The sequence below is a fragment of the Nycticebus coucang genome, chromosome Y (genome assembly GCF_027406575.1).
Source record: "Nycticebus coucang isolate mNycCou1 chromosome Y, mNycCou1.pri, whole genome shotgun sequence".
Lineage (NCBI taxonomy): Eukaryota > Metazoa > Chordata > Mammalia > Primates > Lorisidae > Nycticebus > Nycticebus coucang.
In genome coordinates this window covers 3,275,494-3,296,434 of record NC_069805.1, presented here as the reverse complement: position 1 = coordinate 3,296,434, position 20,941 = coordinate 3,275,494, and the positions used below count along the sequence as shown (strand labels likewise).

Sequence of the window (20,941 nt, the reverse complement as noted above, 5' to 3'; positions counted from 1 at the left end):
CATCCTTTGTTAGATAAATTCCCAAATATTTCATCTTCTTTGGCACTACTGTGAATGAAAAAGAGTCCTTAACTGTGTTTTCAACTTGACTATTGTTGGTATATATAAAGGCTACCAATTTATGAACGTTAATTTTGTAACCTGAGACACTGCTGTATTCCTTGATCACTTCTAAGAGTTTTGTAGTAGAGTCCCTAGTGTTTTCCAGATATACCATCATATCATCTGCGAAGAATGAAAGTTTGATCTCTTCTGACCCTATATGGATACCCTTGATTGACTTTTCTTCCCTAATTGCGGTGGCTAAAACTTCCATTACAATGTTAAAGAGCAGGGGAGACAATGGGCAGCCTTGTCTGGTTCCTGATCTGAGTAGAAATGATTCAAATTTAACTCCATTCAATGTGATATTGGCTATGGGTTTGCTGTAGATGGTCTCTATCAGTTTAAGAAATGTCCCTTCTATCCCGATTTTCTTAAGTGTTCTGATCATGAAGGGATGCTGGATATTATCAAAAGTTTTTTCTGCATCAATTGAGAGAATCATATGGACTTTGTTTTTTAATTTGTTTATGTGCTGGATTACATTTATAGATTTACGTATATTGAACCAGCCTTGAGACTCTGGGATAAAACTGACTTGGTCTTGATGTATAATTTGTTTGATGTGTTGCTGGATTCTGTATGTTAGGATCTTGTTGAATATTTTTGCATCTATATTCATTAGTGATATTGGTCTATAATTTTCATTTCTTGTTGGGTCTTTTCCTGGTTTGGGGATCAAGGTGATGTTTGCTTCATAGAATGTGTTGGGTAGTCTTCCTTCTTTTTCTACCTTTTGGAACAGGTTGAGTAATATAGGTACTAATTCCTCTTTAAAGGTTTGGTAGAATTCTGACGTGAAACCATCTGGTCCCAGGCTTTTATTTTAGGGAGGTTTTGTATGGTTGATGCTATTTCTGAACTTGATATGGGCCTGTTCAACATTTCCACTTGATTCTGGCTAAGTCTTGGAAGATGACATGCTTCCAAGTATCAGTCAATTTCCTTTAGATTTTCATATTTCTGAGAATAAAGTTTCTTGTAATATTCATTAAGGATTTTTTGGATTTCTGACGAGTCTGTTGTTATTTCGTTTGTTGTTTCTGTGATGAGATTAGAGATTTTCCTCTTTTTTTCCTGATTAGGTTGGCCAAAGGTTTACCTATTTTATTGACCTTTTCGAAAAACCAGCTTTTTGATTTATTGATCTGTTGTATTATTCTTTTGTTTTCAATTTCATTTAATTCTGCTCTAATTTTAGTTATTTCTTTTCTTCTACTGGATTTGTGGTTGGAATCTTCCTTTTCCAGTTGCTTGAGATGTCCCATTAAGTTGTTAACTTCCTCTCTTTCCGTTCTTTTGAGGAAGGCTTGCAGTGCTATAAATTTCCCTCTTAGAACTTCCTTTGCAGTGTCTCAGAGGTTCTGATAGTTCCTGTCTTCATTGTTGTTTCAGATTTGTATTTTTGGACTGACAACTAGCATTGCCTGGAAACTTGTTAGAAAGGCAGTATTTTAGGAATCTCTACTTCTAGCCAAATTTAAGATGTCTTTTAATATTTATCTAATCAAAACTTGCAATCTGACATTGCAAGTTAGGAAAGAAATCGCAATTAGGAAAGAAACCTCGGACCCCTATTCCAGTCAATTTGTTCTTTCTTCTCTAGCCCTTTCACGAGTCCATATCTAAAACATTTGTTTTAACTTACGTTAGATGCTACTTACTGAGTGCTAAAGCTAAGTAGAATATGCAGTGTAGTTATGCTGGCCAAAGGGGTCATTCAGGTGGGATAGCAGAAGATTTTATCATACAACTCAGCACAGTACATGAATTAAAATTTATGAATTTCTGACAGCTGTTCTCATTTCTCTGAACCTTCTTTTCCACTGCTTTTTCTACCTGAAAGTTCATTTCTTTCCCTTTCTTTTTCCCTCTTTGTTGCTGTGTTCATTTTCTACTACTTCTCACATGATTTTCATCATATTCATGTATAATTGAGACTGGGTACAGAAACATTCTTTTCTTGAAAACAGCCATCAACAAGGCTGTTTTCTGCCATCTTTGCATTTGCACACTTCTAAGTCACTTGCCCTGACAGTCAGTCATTCCTGCTTCTCACGATAGAAAACAGCAGCCTGCTGATGCCTCCTGCTAAGTGAGGTAAACATGGACATCTTGAAGGAAGAGTAACTATAATTGCTACAGCTTTATTCTTAGTGTTGATTATTAACAAAACAGTTCTAATCGTATGGAACAGCTCCTTTAAAACCACTTAAAATGTACAAACAAATAAGGGATAATTCACATAAATATTTCACAAAACAATACTTTAGCATTTACTTAAGGACCAATTCTAAAAATTTTCCACAACCATTCTTTAAAAAGTTCTATAACTTCTCCGGTCTTTACTTTACAAAGACTGTATCCTTTCCATATTGAGTGTTTCTATAATCCTAGAAAAAGAATTAATATTAACTGAAATGACATAAGCTTAAAAAACTCTTCTGGAAGGTCAATTTCTCTGCAAGAAGGAAGAAATAATGTGTGCCATATAGCAAATGCTGAATCAATATTTCCTGAGACATGGTACTGCTCCTAACACACATTTTCAATCTGAATTGTCACAACATTCATTCACTTCTAGGATTCCTTTGGAAAATTTTACATTTAGAAGCCACACCCTTCCAACAAACATGAAAACATACAAATGAAAATGCTGACCTACAAATGTCAAGATGGATGAAGTTTTAGGAAATCTATTTCAGGGCGGCACCTGTGGCTCAGTGGGTAGGGCTCCAGCCCCATATACCAAGGGCTGCAACAAAAAAATAGCTGGGCATTGTTGTGGTTGCCTGTAGTCTCAGCTACTCAGGAGGCTAAAGCAAGAGAATTGCCTAAGCCCAAGAGCTGGAGGTTGCTGTGAGCTGTGATACCACAGTATTCTACTGAGGGTGATAAAGTCAGAGTCTGTCTCTAAAAAAAAAATAAATAAGCAATCTACTTCACATTTCAAAAAGCATTACAATGCTCTATAATCATGATTCATCTCATAAAATGAAGTCACACAATCATAAGAATAAAGAATGCACATATTTTAAATCTGGAACAAAAAAATAATTTTACATTTAAAGCTACACAAACTGTATTTTAAACTGTATAAAGCACATATATATTTTGCTATATTTTATGTGTGTTTTGCTCCATGATAAATACTCACAAGATCAGCATATTTCTTACAGAGAGCTGCCAGCTTCTCCTCTGGAGTTGAAAGAGTGTTTAAGGCTTGCATCAATAATAAAACTTCTTTTCCTAATGATTAGTAAGATAAACAAAAAATTCCAAAAGAAAGACAGAATCAATTCAATCTGCAAATTCTACATAAAATTTCCCATGTTCAAATATTTAAAGTAAAATGAATTAAGACTACAGCTTGGAAGAGATTTTCCTACTAAATCAGGGAATACTATCTTTAAATACTGATTTAGCAGGCACTTCCTCTCTCCTCCATTTTTTAACTTATCAGTTACTACTGCTAGCTATCCAGCATTTAAACTTAGTGAAGGACACTTAACAGAAAGGTTAAGAATTCCTCTAATCTAGTTACTGAGAAGACATTAACATTTTAAGTTAAAATATTTTAAAAGGGTAGAGGATTTTTTTTTTATTTAAAATGTAGGATTCTTTTTTATCTTTTTTTAAGTCATATAAACATAGATCATGAATACATTTATGCCTTTGTGTTGATTATTTGTACAAATTAGAATGCTTACATCCTACTAATTAACGTATCTTTCACTTCATTTACTTAATTACAGTGTTAAGACATTTGTGTTAAATACTTGATAGATCTGACTTGTGCCCTTGCAATATGCTCCATAGATGTATTTTTAAATGCTTCCTCCTAGCCAAGTACAAATAGAGAAGTTCAACTGCTACTAACCTACACATAATCCTTTCTAACATATAAATTTTTCTATGAACAATTTCAGTAAGTTATGATTGTTTTCTGAACATCTATTCAGTACACTTTGTTTAGTATACTAAACATTAAGTTTAGTTCAGAGAAAAAGAAATCAAAATACCTCTTCCTTAGGGAAAAATAGTTTTCAAAGACCAATGACTTTAACTGGGAGAATCAACTGGCTAAGAGAGGAAAAACTGTGATTCAAAATACATATTTATTTCTATTTCTTACCTACCTTCTGATTTCCTTTTTTTTTTTTCTTTTTTAAATAGCACAAAGGTCCAGCACTGTTGCCCCAGTTCTAATGGAATATTCTAATCATAGTTCACTGTAACTTTAAATTCCTAAGCTCAAGCAGTCCTGCCACCTGCCTCAACCTTCCAAATAGCTGGGACTATAGGTGTGTGTCCCCACACCTGGCTAATTTGTTACCATTTTTTGTAGAGATAAGGTCAGGCTACATTGCCCAGCCTTACCCTCTCCCACCTGCAAGTGATCCTCCTTCCTCAACCTCCAAAACCCGCTACACTCAGCTCTTTTAATTTTCTAAAATGTTCTTTCATTTAAATAATAATCTTTGGAAAATTTTAGTTGTTGTTATACTTTACAGCATGCTCTAAGGGAAGGGAAAACAAGCTAACTTTAACCAACATTGATCTATGCATACAAAATTTAGTACTCAATTCTTTTCTCATTTACTCCAAGGCCAAATAAGGAAGAAAGAGGGTATGTTGTTGCTGAATGTGCAAGAAACAAGTGTAACCAGCAATTTCAGAAACATTTTTTTTTTTTTTGTAGAGACAGAGTCTCACTCTACCATCCTTGGTAGAGTGCCATGGCGTCACACGGCTCACAGCAACCTCTGACTCCTGGGCTTACGCGATTCTCTTGCCTCAGCCTCCCCAGCAGCTGGGACTACAGGCGCCCACCACAACGCCCGGCTATTTTTTTGTTGCAGTTTGGCAGGGACTGGGTTTGAACCCGCCACCCTCGGCATATGGGGCCGGCGCCCTATTCACTGAGCCCACAGGCGCCGCCCAGAAACATTTTTTAATTAACCTATTTTAAACTATTTTGGGATCGATTAAGTTACATGTAAATATATATATGTACATATATGTTCAATATATATATTACAGATTGTTGGGGCTGTTAACTTTGAAGCTATTTCTTATTTGCAAGGAATTACAATTACTTTTTATGTTCCTTAAGTTTTGGGGGGTTTTTTCTGTGTGTGTGAGATATAGAGTCCCAAGCTGTGGCTCTGGATAGAGTGCCTTGGCATCACAGCTTATAGCAACCTCAAACTCTTGGGCTTAAGTGATTCTCTTGCCTTAGCCTCCCACGCAGCTGGGACTACAAGTGCCCGCCACAATGCCCAGCTATTTTTTGGTTGTAGTTGTCATTGTTGCTTAGCAAACCTGGGTCAGGTTTGAAACCACCACCCTAGGTCTAAGTGGCTGGTACCCTTGCCGACCGAGCTACAAGCGTTTTAGGGCTTATAAGGTAGCACAAAATCAGTCTAGAAGAAAAATTTTAAGTCACAATTATGTATAGAAGTCACTCATCTAGTTAGTATGAAGAAGAGTTTTAAAAGTAAGAACAATTAAATAAATAAGGACAGCAAAATAAAAAGAAAAATTGTAGCTAAATGTACCTTCATTTGCAAACTATTCATTACAAATTTTTTTTTTTTTTTTTTTTTTGTAGAGACAGAGTCTCACTGTACCGCCCTCGGGTAGAGTGCCGTGGCGTCACACGGCTCACAGCAACCTCTAACTCTTGGGCTTACGCGATTCTCTTGCCTCAGCCTCCCCGAGCATCATTACAAAATTTTACAAAGAAGTGAACAACCGTACAGAATATTTGTAAATATTTTGTAAAATTCTATAATGAACATTTCAGTCAATGATCTTTAAAATGAGCAAATATAGTTTTCATAGTCATAATTGGTCAGAGTATTTGAAAAGATGCAAACAAGGCAAAACAAACACTTTATAAATTTTCAAAAAAACCAGTTCTTATTAAACAGAAAAAAATAACTAAGGCTCTTACATAAGCTTCCTCGTCTGCTATTTCTACCTCTTTATACATAACTTTAGCTGATAAGCAGACTGACCTGACCAAAAATTAAGTGTACCAGGTAAGTAACATCTAACTCCAAACTGGCATTCAAAATCACTTGTTCTACAGAAAATATAGTATAAGTAAAATATGCAACATGTGAAAACATCCAGCTATAGAGTGAAGATTATTACCTAGGGTATTTTCCTTGTTCCTGCTGTAATTTAAACCTTGCTGGCCATCAGTAGAGTCTGTTTGAGCTTCTTGCTCAGAAGTGTCCTCTCTTGACTCTTGTATATGGTATGCTGGGCTCATTAAATTTCTGTCCTTTGTTATAAAATCAGTGCATTCATCTTCCACTGAATGCTTGTTACTTATGCCACCACAATTTGAATACTGAAGTTGAAGAATATCATTTGAGTCAGTGTTATACAACATAGCCACTTTTTCCCCCTGCCCACAAATTCCAGCTTTTGCCATTATGCCAATCACCAACTAGAGGAAAAAGGAAGGAGAAAAAAGATGGAAGGGGTTAAATCAAATATAATTAAGGAAAGAAAAATATGTGGCACTGAAAAATACAGTTTTTCCATCCCATAGTGCTCATATATAAAGCTACTTTGACACTTTTTTGTGCATCTTTCAATTAATAGGAATGTCATATAGTTTAGCAGCTATTTTCATCTTTTATTTTCTTAATGGCTTATCAAGAAACATTGCTAAGTTTCATAGAGATGTGATATAATTACAAAGCATTATAAAGATATTAAATTTAGTTTGGGTACAATAGCTCCTACCTGTAATCTCTGCACCATGGGAAGCTCAGAAGTTAAAAACTAGCCTAACACACCATCTTTATAAAAAATTGTAAAATGAGGGTGGTGCCTGTGGCTCAGTGGGTAGGGCGCCGGCCCCATATAATGAGGGTGGTGGGTTCAAACCCGCCCCGGCCAAATTACAACAACAAAAAAAATAGGTGGGTGTTGTGGCAGGCGCCTGTAGTCCTAGCTACTTGGGAGGCTGAGACAAGAGAATTGCCTAAACCCAGGAGATGGAGGTTGCTGTGAGCTGTGACACCACAGCACTCTACCAAGGACAATAAAGTGAGACTCTGTCTCTACAAAAAAAAAAAAAAAGTAAAATGAGCTGGGTGTGATGATGATGGGCACTTAGAGTCCTCACTACTCAGGAAGCTGAGGCAGGAGAATCACATGAGCACAAGAGTTTAAGATTGCTGACACCACAGCACTCTAGCCTGAGCAAAAGAATTAGACTCTCTCTCAATAAATAAATAAATAATCACTTCTCTGATGAAACTGGTGAATGATAATAACAAATGTAATTTTCTTATAAAAAACAGCTGCCAAACTATATGACACTGTATGCAACATTCAAAAGATCTATAACTATATGACACTGTATGACAACGTTCAAAAGATCTATAACTATATGACACTGTATGACAACATTCAAAAGATCTATAGAACTCAGTATTTCCAAATGACTCATTTGTCACATATTGCATGAAAGACATAAAACAGGCCATTAGAATGAATCCACATGTACCAAGGAATCAAAAAGGCCATTTGCACCCCAAAACGAAATGTTTTCTCAGAAAAAAGCAGAGATAGTATCAGGTTTTGATGTCTGGATGATTGTTAAATGTACACGCAAGAAAGTATAACCATTTGTCAATATCTGTGAGGGATTTGTTTCACGGATTTGGCTCCTCTCAAATACCAAAATTAATGGATGCTCAAACCCCTTATGTAAAATGTTATCGTATCTGCATATGACTTAGGCACAGCCTTATATATAGTTTATTTCTAGATTATAATACCTTATACAACATAAGTGATACATAAATACTTGTTGTGCTATATTGATTAGGAAATAATAACAACAGAAAGTCTGTATGTGTTCATTACCAACACAATCATCCATTTTTACTGTCTCTGAGTATTTCTGAACTACAGTTGTTTGAATCCACAATTGCAAAACTCAGTTAAGAAGGGCTGACCATACTTCCCCAAAGGCAAGTTTTAAATGGCACAACTAAGCATAAGCATAGCCAATCTACAAATTTGAAAGAGTTTTTGTTGGTATTGCCACTGCTACTTTTGTTTGCTTGAGGCTTTTTTTCAAATCATCACCTGACCAAAAGCTAATGGAAAAGACTTCTGAGATCCACCAATAACCAATACAGTCTTTACAAAAACAGTTCAGTCAGTCAACAAACCCTAAAATTTCACTAACCCATTATAGCAAGCAGCAACCAGAAACTTCAGGGAGAAAGGAGAATTTCCAGTTTCAAGCAAGTGTTCACTTAAAAGGTAAACTTTTAAACACAAAGACAAGGGTGTCTCTGTTTTGACCTAGAATTATTCATCAGTCTTCTCTCCTCCTACAAACCCCTGAGTTTTGCCTTACTCCAATCAAGCACTATAATAGATAACATGTTCCCATTCACAGCTCATCAAAGAACTGACTGATGACAGTGACAAACAATTTCCATGTCAACTGTCCCCCCACATCTGCTAGCTCAGTTTCTCACTGGAAGTTTTCAAAATCCCACCTACCCTTCCCTGTAAAAGAAAAATTTTTGTTTTATATTGAGATGCTTATAGGTTTCTGAAATCACAGTGTTCTTGTTGCCATATCTGCTCCATGTCTAAATCCAGATTTGTTTTCATTTTACACTTACCATACCATAATATTCAAAGCCTTGAGATGCCAACAAGAAATAGTCATGCAAAAACAGTAGTCATGGCTGGGTGCCCATAGCTCAGTGGTTATAGCACCAGTCACATACACCAAGGCTGGTGGGTTCAAACCCAGCCCCGCCCTGCTTGGGGCCACACCTACAGGTGCATCTTAGAATGGGTACAAGCAAAACTTACTCAAGGCAGAATACAAATGTCTACATATAATAACTAAGAAAATGCCATGAAGGCTACGTTGAACAGCTTGATGAGAATATTTCAGATTGTATATGAAACCAGCACATTGTACCCCTTGAATGCACTAATGTACACAGCTATGATTTAATAATTAAAAAAAAAAACAGCCAAGCATTGTGGTGGGCGCTATAGTCCCAGCTACTTGTAAGGCTAAGGCAAGAGAATTGCTTAGGCCATGAGTTTGAGGTTGCTGTGAGCTGTGACACCATAGCACTCTACTGAGGGCAACATAGTGAGTCTCTGTCTCAAAAAACAAACAAATAATAGTCATGCAAGAAAGTTATGGGCAATTCATAAAAATGAAAATAAAAAATAAAATTATGAGAAAACATCCATAAGGAAGTCCAGGCAGTAGACTTACAAAAGATTTTAAGCCAAGTGTCATAAACATTTTCAAAGAGCTAAAGAAATAAAGAAACTGAATAAAATAATAATCTAAATAAATTTTAAAATGTTGTTATAAACAACCTAATTGAAATTAGAGAACTGTAAAATACAGTAACCAAAATGAAAAATTCACTGAAGAGTCTCAACAGTAGATTATGAATCAGCAAAATGCAAGCTACATTAACTAAAATTATACAATCTGAAAAACAGAAAGAAAAAAAATAAACTCAATACAGCTTAACATACCTGTGACACACCAACATACAAAAAGCAAACCAATATATACACAGAGTCAAGAGCAGGAAGAAAGAAGGAGATAAAATGAGTATTTGCAAAATAGCAAATGCAAAACACAAAACTTGTTCACATTTGACTAAAGCCATTAATTTACACATCAAAGCTTCATGAACTCTAAGAGAAAAAAAAATAAAACTACGCTTCAAAACAAAAGACAAATTGTTACACTGGCCCACCCAAATTCCTGCAACTGGATGTACAAGAGCCACAGGCCTGATAAAGTCTCTTAAAGTGCCATGATTTTAAATTGTGAAGGCCCTGAAGGACAGAAAGGTACCGTCAAGCCTTGATGGTGCCCATTCCAATTAACTGATGGTAGATTTACTACAACAAAGGGGCATAGAAATTTCCTTACTTGTTGCAAATTACAGTCCTCAGAGTCAACACATAATGCAAAAAGTGGGATTTACACTAAGAAAAGGTTTAAGAAGAAAAGAAGATGGCATGATTACTCCCTAAAGTAACATTAACCAAAGAGGTCTAGGATACCCTTTATAGGAGCAGTCAGTGTTAAGCCTCCTGCACCCATTGCTTTGAATTGAAAAAGAGAGAGCAGTGGCCACAACCCAAAGGTAAGCTGGAAGCTTTGGAAACCTTAGTAAAAGAACAGCTTCAAGATGGTCATCTTGAATCTTCTTTATCTTCATGGAACTCACCTGTTCTTGTCATTCAAAAGATACCAGGCAAATGGTGAATACTTAAGAGCCATTAATGCTATTATTCAACCCATGAGAGTGTTACAATCTGGATTGAACTCTCTGGCAATGATCCCAAAATAGACTTAAAAGATTGTTTGTTTGTTTGTTTTTTATTGTAGAGACAGAGTTTCACTTTACGGCACTCTACTGAGGGTGGGATATGGGATCACACAGCTCACAGCAACCTCCAACTCCTGGGCTTAAGCGATTCTCTTGCCTCAGCCTCCCGAGTAGCTGGGACTACAGGCACCCACCACAACACCTGGCTATATTTTGGTTGCAGTTCAGCCGGGCCAGGTTTGAACCCGCCACCCTTGGTATATGGGGCCGGTGCCTTACCAACTGAGCCACAGGTGCTGCCCAAGATTGTTTCTTTAATATTCCTTTGGCTACTTCTGATTGTGAAAAGTTTGCTTTCATTATTCCCAAAATAAATAATCAGGAACCAGATGTTGGATATCAGTGGAAAGTACTCCCCCAGTGGATGCTCAATAGCCCTACTATTTGTAAACTCTATGTTGGTCAAATTCTTGCCCACTGAGCATACTCAGTGTTATATTATTCACCATATGGATGATGTCCTTTGTGCTGCACCTACTTGCTCTAAATTAATTCCATGTTTTGAGGACTTACAAACAACCATCACCCAGGCAGGATTAATTATCGCTAGTGATAAAATTCAGACTGCCTCTCTGTGCCAGTGTCTTGGAATGAGGCTTAAACATGATTTTATAAGCCCTCAAAACGTAGAAATTATAAAAGACAAACTTAACACTCTTAATGATTTTTAAAAATTATTAGGTGCTATAAATGGGATTCTTCTCTGACTTATTTAAATGCTATCTTAAGGGGACCCCCTGATTGAAAAAGTCCTCGTAAATTAACTCCAAAGCTGCTAATGAACTACAGCTCACAGTAAAAAGAATTCGAGAAGCTCAGATTTGTAGAATAAATTTAAATGAATCCACAGGAATTCTTTTTTTTCCTATTTCACATTCTCATACAAGAATAATTGTGCAGGATACCCACATTTTAGAATGGATTTTTCTATTGTTGAAAGAGCTAATAGAACCCTAAAAGATCAGTTACAAAAATAAACACAAATAAACAAAGGAGGAGACTGAAATGAAGAATTATGCGACTCACCACAAATTCAATTAAATAAAGTGCTTTTTACTTTAAATTTTTTAAATTACCCCCAAACACAGCCATTTACATCTTCAGAACAGCATTTCACAGAGAAACAATTGGGGCTAAAGGGGAAATCTTTGGTATAGTGGAAAGATGTTAGAACTCAGCAATGAAAAAAGGTGAAATTGTTTTGTGGGGAAGAGGCTTTGCTTGTATTTCCACAGGGAACAACTCTGATTTCATCTGGGTTCCATCAAGACTTATTAAGCTCAATCATGAACCTAAATCAGAAAAAGCAGAAGACAACAAAGGACACAAAGGAGTCTGGCATACTCTCAGAGGCAGCTCAGAGAATGATGGCCACTCCCCTGAATAAGACCTGCAGTTCCCAACCACCAACATGGGGACAGAACAAGGCTTTGGCCAATCAGACCCAGATGTACCTGCAGAAGATGGAGCTCCAGATGACTCCAGAAAATTACATTCTGGGGTTCCTGGAAATTCTGGCAGTAGTGTCTACAGATGCATCAGAAGCCTCTGAAGAGAAACTATCACGATGGATTAATAATATACCCCTCACTATTTTGCAGAATAAAAATTAAAAACAGAGAGATGCTGGGAGAATGGGGACTGAAGATCCCATTCTTGGCAAGGGAAAGCACCCTTAGGAAAAGAGGAAAATTAAAAAGTAAGCTGAATGAGTCTGAATAAAGAAAAGTCAGCTAGTTTATATTTAAGCTAGCCACTGCTAGCAAGCTTTCTGCCTTTTCTGAAATTCTAGCCTATTGGGGATACAGTTTACAAACACCCTGCTGGGTCTGTGAGCACTCTAAGGAAAATAATGGCCATAGAAGAGACTGTGGCAAGTCCTAGGAAAAGATACATCTTCTAGGGTGTTTCCTGCCCATTAAACAGGAAAATCAGATACTGATTGTGGAGATTCACATTTGCCTCAGGCACAGACAAAGGCAGTAGCTCAAGCCCTGAGATATGGGCAGAAGAGCTTCTATCCCTTATCGCAGAGGAAGATCCTCTGAGGTGGTGATGGGAGGAAAATACCTCCCTACCACCAATTCCTCTGGGGAGATTAACGTCAGTGGTGTTTTAGTCTACAGAGAACGAGAGGAGTTTAACACCTCTCTAGAAATCTGTGTGCGTGATCTCCAGGAGGCTCTCCCAATACAAGACTCAGATTTGATATTTCTGAAGGCTACCCTTAAAGTTAATAATAATAACAATAGCAGCTGATATACTCACTCAGAAACTGTTGACATCTTGGTTCCCTCCCTCATCTTACCCTCTGGGCAAATAGGTTTTAATAAAATCAGAGTGAAGTAAACACTCTGGGCCATTGCCGGAATTGCAATCAGGCAATGGACTCCTGAGCTCCCAATTTTAATTCTAAAAAACAAACAAACACACACACACAAAAAAAAACACAAATTGAAACACTCTCAGATAAAAGCTGAGGGAGTATTTCTAGCATATCTGCCCTTCAAAAATTGCAAAAGGAAGTCCTTAAATCTTGTGGCCCCCAACGCCTAGGCCAGGGCCTGTTAGGAACTAGATCTGAAGCTTCTTTTGTATTTACACCCCTCCCAATCTCTCACATCAACACTTGAAGTGTGGCATTAGATTCTCACAGGAAGGGGCAGCACCTGTGGCTCAAAGGGATAAGGACATGTGAGTTCAAACCCAGCCCCAACCAAAAAAAAAAAAAAAAAAAAGATTCTCACAGGAAGATGGACCCTATTGTCACCTGAACATGAAAGGGATTTCAGTTGTGCGCTCCAGATAAAAATCTAATGCACCCCATACCCAGTTGTCAGAAAAATTATCTTCCATGAGGTCAGTCCCTCATGCCCAAAGGTTGGGGACTGTTGCCAGTCATAAATGGAAAGACACTAAATAATAAAGAAAAAGCCACACAAAGCAACAAAGTGGTAAAGGTAACCACACTGGTAAATATAACAGCCAAAAATGTTGTATTAGGTTTGTAACTTTTTTCCTATGTGATTTAAAAAACAAATTTATAAATAAAAATTATAAAAGTGTACATCATTGACAATTGACACATAAGTGATGTGGCAATAGCAAGGAACAATGCAAAACTATACAGAAGCAGAGTTTCTGCAAATTATTGAGCTAAGATTTAAATTATTTTTATTATAAACTTACACAAATTTAAACTAGTCTATTACCCACATATCAATTTTAATTTCCAGGGAACTCCTAAGAAAATAACTAACCATATACAGGAAAAGAAATAGGAAGGAAATGTCTGAACAATCTTTAAAGAACTCAAATTATATTTCTCATTTGACCCACAATCTCACTGTTAGGCATCTACCCATAAGAAAATAAAAATCATTTTATCATAATGACATATGAACTAAATTGTCTATTACAGCTCAATTTACAATTGCCAAAATGTGGAAACAACCTAAATGCTCATCAACTCAGAACAGATTAAGAGACTGTGGTATATGTACCATGGAATACTATGCAGCCATAAAAAGATGTGACTTTACATCTTTTGTATTAACCTGGATGGAGATGAAACACATTCTTCTCAGTAAAATATCATAAGAATGAAAAAGCAAATATACAATGTATTCAATACTAATATGAAGCCAGAGGATGATCTAATTCACACCCACATAGGAGAAAAACTCATTTCAATTCAAGTTGGGGTAGGAGAAATGAAAAAGAGGTGAGGGAAGGTTTGAGGTATTCCTACTCACAATATAAGAGTGTATGGCACACATTCTGGGTGCAGGACATACCTACAAAAGGGACTCTACCAAAAAAATTCAAATATTATGATTTGGTTGTTTGTACCCTCACAGTAACCTGAAACAAACAAACAAAAAACATTCAAATGAATTAGATTAAAAAAAAATGCTACACTCCAAAAAAATCAATTAAATATGATACAAATATAATAAAGGAATGGCCAAAATAAAGTTGGAAAATGAACAGTAAAACAGCAAAAATAACTCCTCCTTCAATCAGCAACCACTTTGAATATAAATGGTCTAAAGTCTCCAATCAAAAAGAATGACAAGGCTCAGGGGTTAGGGTGCCACCCACATACACTGAGGCTGAGGGTTCCAACCAGCCCCAGGCATGCTAAACAACAATGACAACTGTAACAAAAAAATGTCTGGGCATTGTGGAGGGCGCCTGTAGTATCAGCTGAGGGGACTGGGAGGCTGTGGCAAGAGAATCGCTTAAGCCCAAGAGTTTGAGGTGGCTGTGAGCTGTGACGCCATAGCACTCTACTGAGGGTGACATAGTGAGACTCTGTCTCAAAAAAAAAAAAAAAAAAAAAAGTGACCTGATTAAACCTTTGTTCCTAATTCAAGGACTTTCTGTCCTCATGCAGGAACATAAATAGAAACTTATGTTCTGTATCTTAGTTTTTTAAATCAGAATTCTCTCTTGGGGGAAGGCCTATCTCAATAACTGGGGATAAGGGATATTCAGTTCATAACTTCTTTTATGCAAATCTGGACCTTTCTTTTCATAATACAAGAAAGGAGGAAAAGGGAAGATACAGAAAGAGGGGGAGGAAGAGGGAACAAGAGTAACACTAAGCAGTAACATTTTCAGGGCCTGACACAAAAATATCTGACCCTAAAAAAGGGCCCCCAAAGCTGCCTTTGCTCACATGTAAATACAATTATAAATTTGCTCAATAAAAGACATTTTGTTCAAATGTAAATTGGATCTTCACCCCCCCCTTCTGAACTTCATTAATACATTAGAGAAAAATTTCATACAGAAATTATTTCTGTTAGTACTCTAATACTTTTAAGTGATCAAGCAGGATGTTCAACATTCCAACATGTTCAAATTCAAGGAAAAAGATAATGATGTTCCCACATTTCTAGACCCTTTCCTTGCAAATTTCCACTCCAGGGCTCTGAAAACCCCATACTTCATAGCAACAATTTTCAACTGATATGCCCTGAGAGGATCTTAGGTCACAAGATTGACAATTTATAAAGATCATTAATTAAAATTATTTTTGAAAGGGGGCGGCGCCTGTGGCTCAGTCGGTAGGGCGCCGGCCCCATATGCCGAGGGTGGCGGGTTCAAACCCGGCCCTGGCCAAACTGCAACCAAAAAATAGCCGGGCGTTGTGGCGGGCGCCTGTAGTCCCAGCTACTCGGGAGGCTGAGGCAAGAGAATCGCTTAAGCCCAGGAGTTGGAGGTTGCTGTGAGCTGTGTGAGGCCACGGCACTCTACCGAGGGCCATAAAGTGAGACTCTGTCTCTACAAAAAAAAAAAAAAAAAAAAAAAAATTATTTTTGAAAGAAGTTCAAAGCATAGTCAGTATATTCTTTTTTTCTTTATTCTTTTTTTTTTCTGATCAATATAATTTAAGTGTGCAGCGGGAGTTTTAACTACAGGTTCAAGAGTGCAGTGAGATTAAAAAAATAATAATAATAAGTTGAAAAACATCGCCCTGCAGGACTGAACCTCAGAACAAGAATTTCATCCATTCTGAAGACGGTCTTGATTATCCGGTTTTCACAGATGAGTTGAGTAAAGGTAAGAGGAAGGTAGCAATTTGCTTCCAGAACTGAGATTATACAGGCCAGGCTCTTGACAAACAGACAGGAAAGGAAGAAGGGAAAAGAAAAAAGAGCGGTCTCAAGCCAAGTTATCATACGACGAAGCTCCCCAATTAGTCTGAACGTTGGTTCCCTGCCATCACCGGTCATCTGTTGATCCAAGCGCAGCCAAATAGGTGCTGAACCCCGGCAGATCAAACAGTCCCACAACTTCCACAAACGGCTCTCGCCAGTTACCCCAGAAGCAGGATGGCCACGCGCAGTTCCTGCCATTGCACATCAGCCTAGCCTGGATCGCCCACCAGCACCCCTCAGCGCGCAGAACTCGCTCCACCACTACACAACAAACTTAAGACACAGCAGTTCCCCCCCGCCCCGATGGCGGCACCCCATACAGGTAGCACGCTGATGGCGGAGGCTGAAAGAAAAGATAGCTCATTCTTGGAATCAGCTGTGCCCGCTGCGCTTGGTTGTCACACCTGCCAACCTCGCATCACTTCTCTGAGACCAGGTGCAGATCACTTCTCTGAGACCAGGTGCAGATCCACTTCTCGGTCCCCCATGTCCAGATCCCAGCCGACCCCCAACCACACCTGTTCTAATCCACTCCTCGTCTGCACTCAAGTGTCTCACCTTGAGAAGGAAGAGATCCAAATGTCCGTCCTGTGGCTAACAACAACACAGGACAGTGAAAAGGCAGCAAGTGCACGTGCGTACACACATACCAAACCAGTCTGATAGTCCGCCTAGTCTGGCATCAATTGCCTAGTTGGCGCAGTTGCCTTTTCCCACCACTGCCTCTTTTACTAACTTCTCAACGAGATAACTGCAGAAGCCGCACCATGGGACAAAAAGCATCACGGAAGTTCAGGGGCCTACAAACTAATCCCGGAACCTAGCAACCAATCGCGGACTACAAGGCACCCCACGTGACCAGAGGAGTATACCCTCCACTACCCCTGGATTCCCCAACGTCACCCCCTACTCCTCAGCAGGTTAAGGGATGCGGAGGATTGAATCCTGGGCGGGGCTTCAATTGGACTTAAAAGGCAAAAGCAGTAAGTCTTTGTTGCTAAAACTGAGAAGAGGACTGCAAATCCCAGCAGGCTGTGCGGCCAGCGTAGCAGTATTTGGGACCAAGGGCGGTGTTCTGAAAAGAGAAAGTATTGCGTTTCCTTTGCAGGCTAAGGGGACGTGTAGTTTTTACACCAGTATTCACGAATGACAATGTTACTCGTTATGGTGCTGAAAAGTTCCAACGTTTGAGAGAGTACATATCAGGGAGGACACGTGGAAGTAGTCATAACCTGTACTTTCGTTTTTGCTGTTTTATCCTAAATCACCTGGCGTCTATATCCCTAATGATTTTACATATCATTGTACAAGTAACTAAATGTTTTGATCATATTCTGTATACGCTTTTTTAAATTATATTTTCTTCTTTTGATGTGTAGCTAGGACAAAAGTGTATGCCACCGTTGACTGCATGCTTTCAAGTATTCCTGATGGCTCCCACTGGGTAGAAGGTAGCACTGACCTTTTGGGATAAGCTTTTGCACTGTTTATCTTCTCCTTCTTTTTGGTTTGATATGAACTGTTCCTCTTGTCACAGTGCCTTGTTCTTGATTAGACCTCTGTCCCAAAGATCATTAATACCTGATTAACTAGCATTATAAGAGTGGTTTACATCAGGCTTCTATCATCTTATCATCTTTATATCATTGTGCTGCATGGAAAGTACTAACTATGTTTCCAATCTTTGGAATGTAACTTACTAATGTCACATACAGAAAGCAAATTGCACCGTAGCAAATAAACAGTTTATCATCTATGCTGATCTGAGTTCTAGAGGTAAATTTCTTTCATGGTACTAACAGTACCAACAGTGGCTATATTCTTTTAAAACAAGTCAAAAGCCAGAGTGATGGTAGTAAATTTTCTGTCCATGGCAATATTTATTACAGACCAATGCAAATGATAGTTCTGAAGCAGACCTTGGACCCACTATTTACTATTTCTGATTTCCCTCCATCTGGCTCTCCATAAAACAGTAGTTTATAGAAGAATCATGCAAAAGATTCAGTGCACTTTAATATATCCCATGTTTACTTGATATGTAAAGTCTAGATGGACAATGCCCCATGTAAAAATACCAATTCCTCATTGAGGAAATGGTAACAAACTCATTAGGCTTGTAATAAAAGGAGAGCTTATTTGTAATCATATAAAGCTCTCAAATTATAACAAATTTATCTGTTGTGTACAAGTTACCAGTGTTGCAGCATCATCAAAACGTAGTTGTTTCAATAGGAGTCACATCCATGTTCTAAAAACGCAGCACAGTAAATTATCTTCACTGAAAACATCTCAGATGTTATCTTTATTTTGCTGGTACACACCACAATTTATAAGAATTCCAGTTAGACTTAATATTTCCTCTTTTATGAAATCATGAGAATTTTAGATGCAAGCATACTTAACCTAACTCTTTGAGTAGATATAGTTTCTGTTTTGTAAAATTGATAACTATATCCTCAGTTTCATTATTAATAAATAGTTGAAAAGTACACAATGAAACTTGGGTTCTATGCCCCATCATGTTCCTCATTGAGTTCTCTTAATAGTTGGTGGTTCTCATCTCCCCTTATCCTTTATTACCTATGAGTTCCATATCATGCCTGATAGTACCATCATCTGAGTTGTAGGCTTCTCTAATCTTACAACTGGGTGTGGTCTACTCTTGGGCTCTATATTTTACATTTCTTCTTCTCTATGGTTATTTTTATCTTCTTCCTCTTCACTTTCTTCCTCCAAATGAAGAATTTCCCATTCCACCTCTGCAGATTCTTCTTGTTCACTGCCTGAACTAATGAAAATTTCCCTCTCATTTCCTTCAAAATCTGACACAATCAAGTCTGAACTACCAAAAAATTATGTTGCCTCTTTATCATATTTGTGTCTACATCTTGAGAAAAAAAGTAGGTCATTGTTTGACATAAATGGATTTACAGGATTAAGACTATTCTGATAGTCTATATTAATAGTCATACATACTTTGATCTATACCAAACAGAAAAATAGTCCTTATTAACTTCATTATGAAAAACATTTTTTAAAAAATTGATGAAGGCGTACACTTTTCTTCACTCCAGAAAGGTGGCTTTGTCTCATATGTGCTCCTTGTGGTACGAGAACCTAAGATGGGAAAATTCCATTCTTGGCTATAAGCGAGACTCAGGGGTTAATTCCTCCCTGCTTGCTAAAGCAGCAGAGACACAGGGGTTAATTCTTCCCTGCTAGCTGAAAAGGCCTTGAGATATGATTCCCTGAGGTCCCCACCAAGTCTGTAGCTGGAGATTTAGCACCTGTCTGGAGGAACTGCTACTCTTCACTCCCTAACTTCAAATTACACAAAAGTTTCATATAACCTGTTAGGGAGGTGGGCAAACAGAAACACACAGCCTGATGTACTTGTAGTTTATCTTTAAGTTGTATGCTCCAGACTTAGAAGTGACGTGTATGTCTTTGCAATATTTATGCTGAGGAGAACTTTTTAATACTAGTCTAAAATAATGCTTTTGTTCCTTATTCTTGCTTATTCTTATCTGATGAGTTTGAATATATAATACAGTGAATAAAGATAAACGGGGCTGTAGGCCTGAGTGAGCCTCACTCTTCCCTTAATAAATCATTCTGTCTGCAGTGATATCTCTGTGTCGTTTATTGGGCTGGTAGACAGCAACAAATAGAACGGTTGTATTTCCTGGAAAAGAGACTACAACTCATCACTGCTGATAAGAAAAGTATTTTTTGTTTTTGTATTATTGAGACAGGATCTCTTTCTGGCACCCTAAATAGGGTGTTATGCCATCATAATTTACAGCAACCTTAAGCTCTTGGGCTTAAGCAATTGTTTTGCCTCACTTTTTCTATTTTTAATAGAGATAGGGTCTCATTCTTGCTCAGCCTGGCCTTAAACCCTGAACACCAGCAATCCACCTGCCTCAAACTCCCAGAGTGCTAAGATTACAGGCACGAGCCACTGTACCTGGCCAGTAAGAGAAGTGTTGATCCAAGAGTATTAACATGTGAAGGTGGCACAGACTAGTAGGTAAGGGTCTCAAAACAAAAGTTGTAAATGTTGAAATTGCAACTCCTTGCATAAACAAATACACAACAACAAACCCATGCTGTGGCCAGTGCAGTTGCTTAAGGCTATAGTCCCAGGGTATCTATGTTGGCTTTCAGAGTATGATACCAGTCCTGACACCCATCCAGAGTCCTGCCCTTCCACCAAAAAACTAGAGTGAGTACCTCAAGTAAATAGATTCTACTTTCTCCACTATCTTATGTAAGTTTCCTTATGTAAGTTTATTAAATCTATTTTTTTCTTGATATGCAGGACATAGGGCTTCTCTGAAGACTATTACCTATTTCCATTTGTAGTAATTAGAGTTCCAATAATCAAGACTTAGGGGGTAAGGGTAATTCACACGCCATAAAATTTCCCATTTTAACTGTACAGTTCAGGAAGTTTTATTATATTCATCAGGTTGTGCAACTACAGTTATTATATAATTCCAACGACAGCAGAAAAAAACCACTCATTTAAAATCAATCCTCATTTCTCTTCACCTCAGCAATTGGCAACTGCTAATGTACTTTATTATCTATAAATTAACTTGTTCTTTACATTTCACACTAAGTCAGACAATTAAGTTTGTGAATTTGGCCTAGAAAAAGTACTACATATTTCATAGCTGAATATCACTATGGTCACCAGATGGCCACTGTGAGTACTTTGAAGGTGGTCGT

At 37.8% G+C, this 20,941-nt stretch overlaps 1 protein-coding gene across 1 annotated transcript in view; it reads right to left on the bottom strand.

Moving 5' to 3' along the window:
- The window catches only part of LOC128579092 (gamma-taxilin-like), a 72,547-nt gene extending 55,590 nt beyond the window's left edge, over positions 1-16,957 (bottom strand). The window contains exon 1 of the mRNA XM_053581365.1: positions 16,760-16,957. The gene's annotated coding sequence lies outside the window, so the exon portion shown is untranslated. The remainder of the gene's footprint in view (positions 1-16,759) is intronic.
- Positions 16,958-20,941: the final 3,984 nt, after the last annotated feature.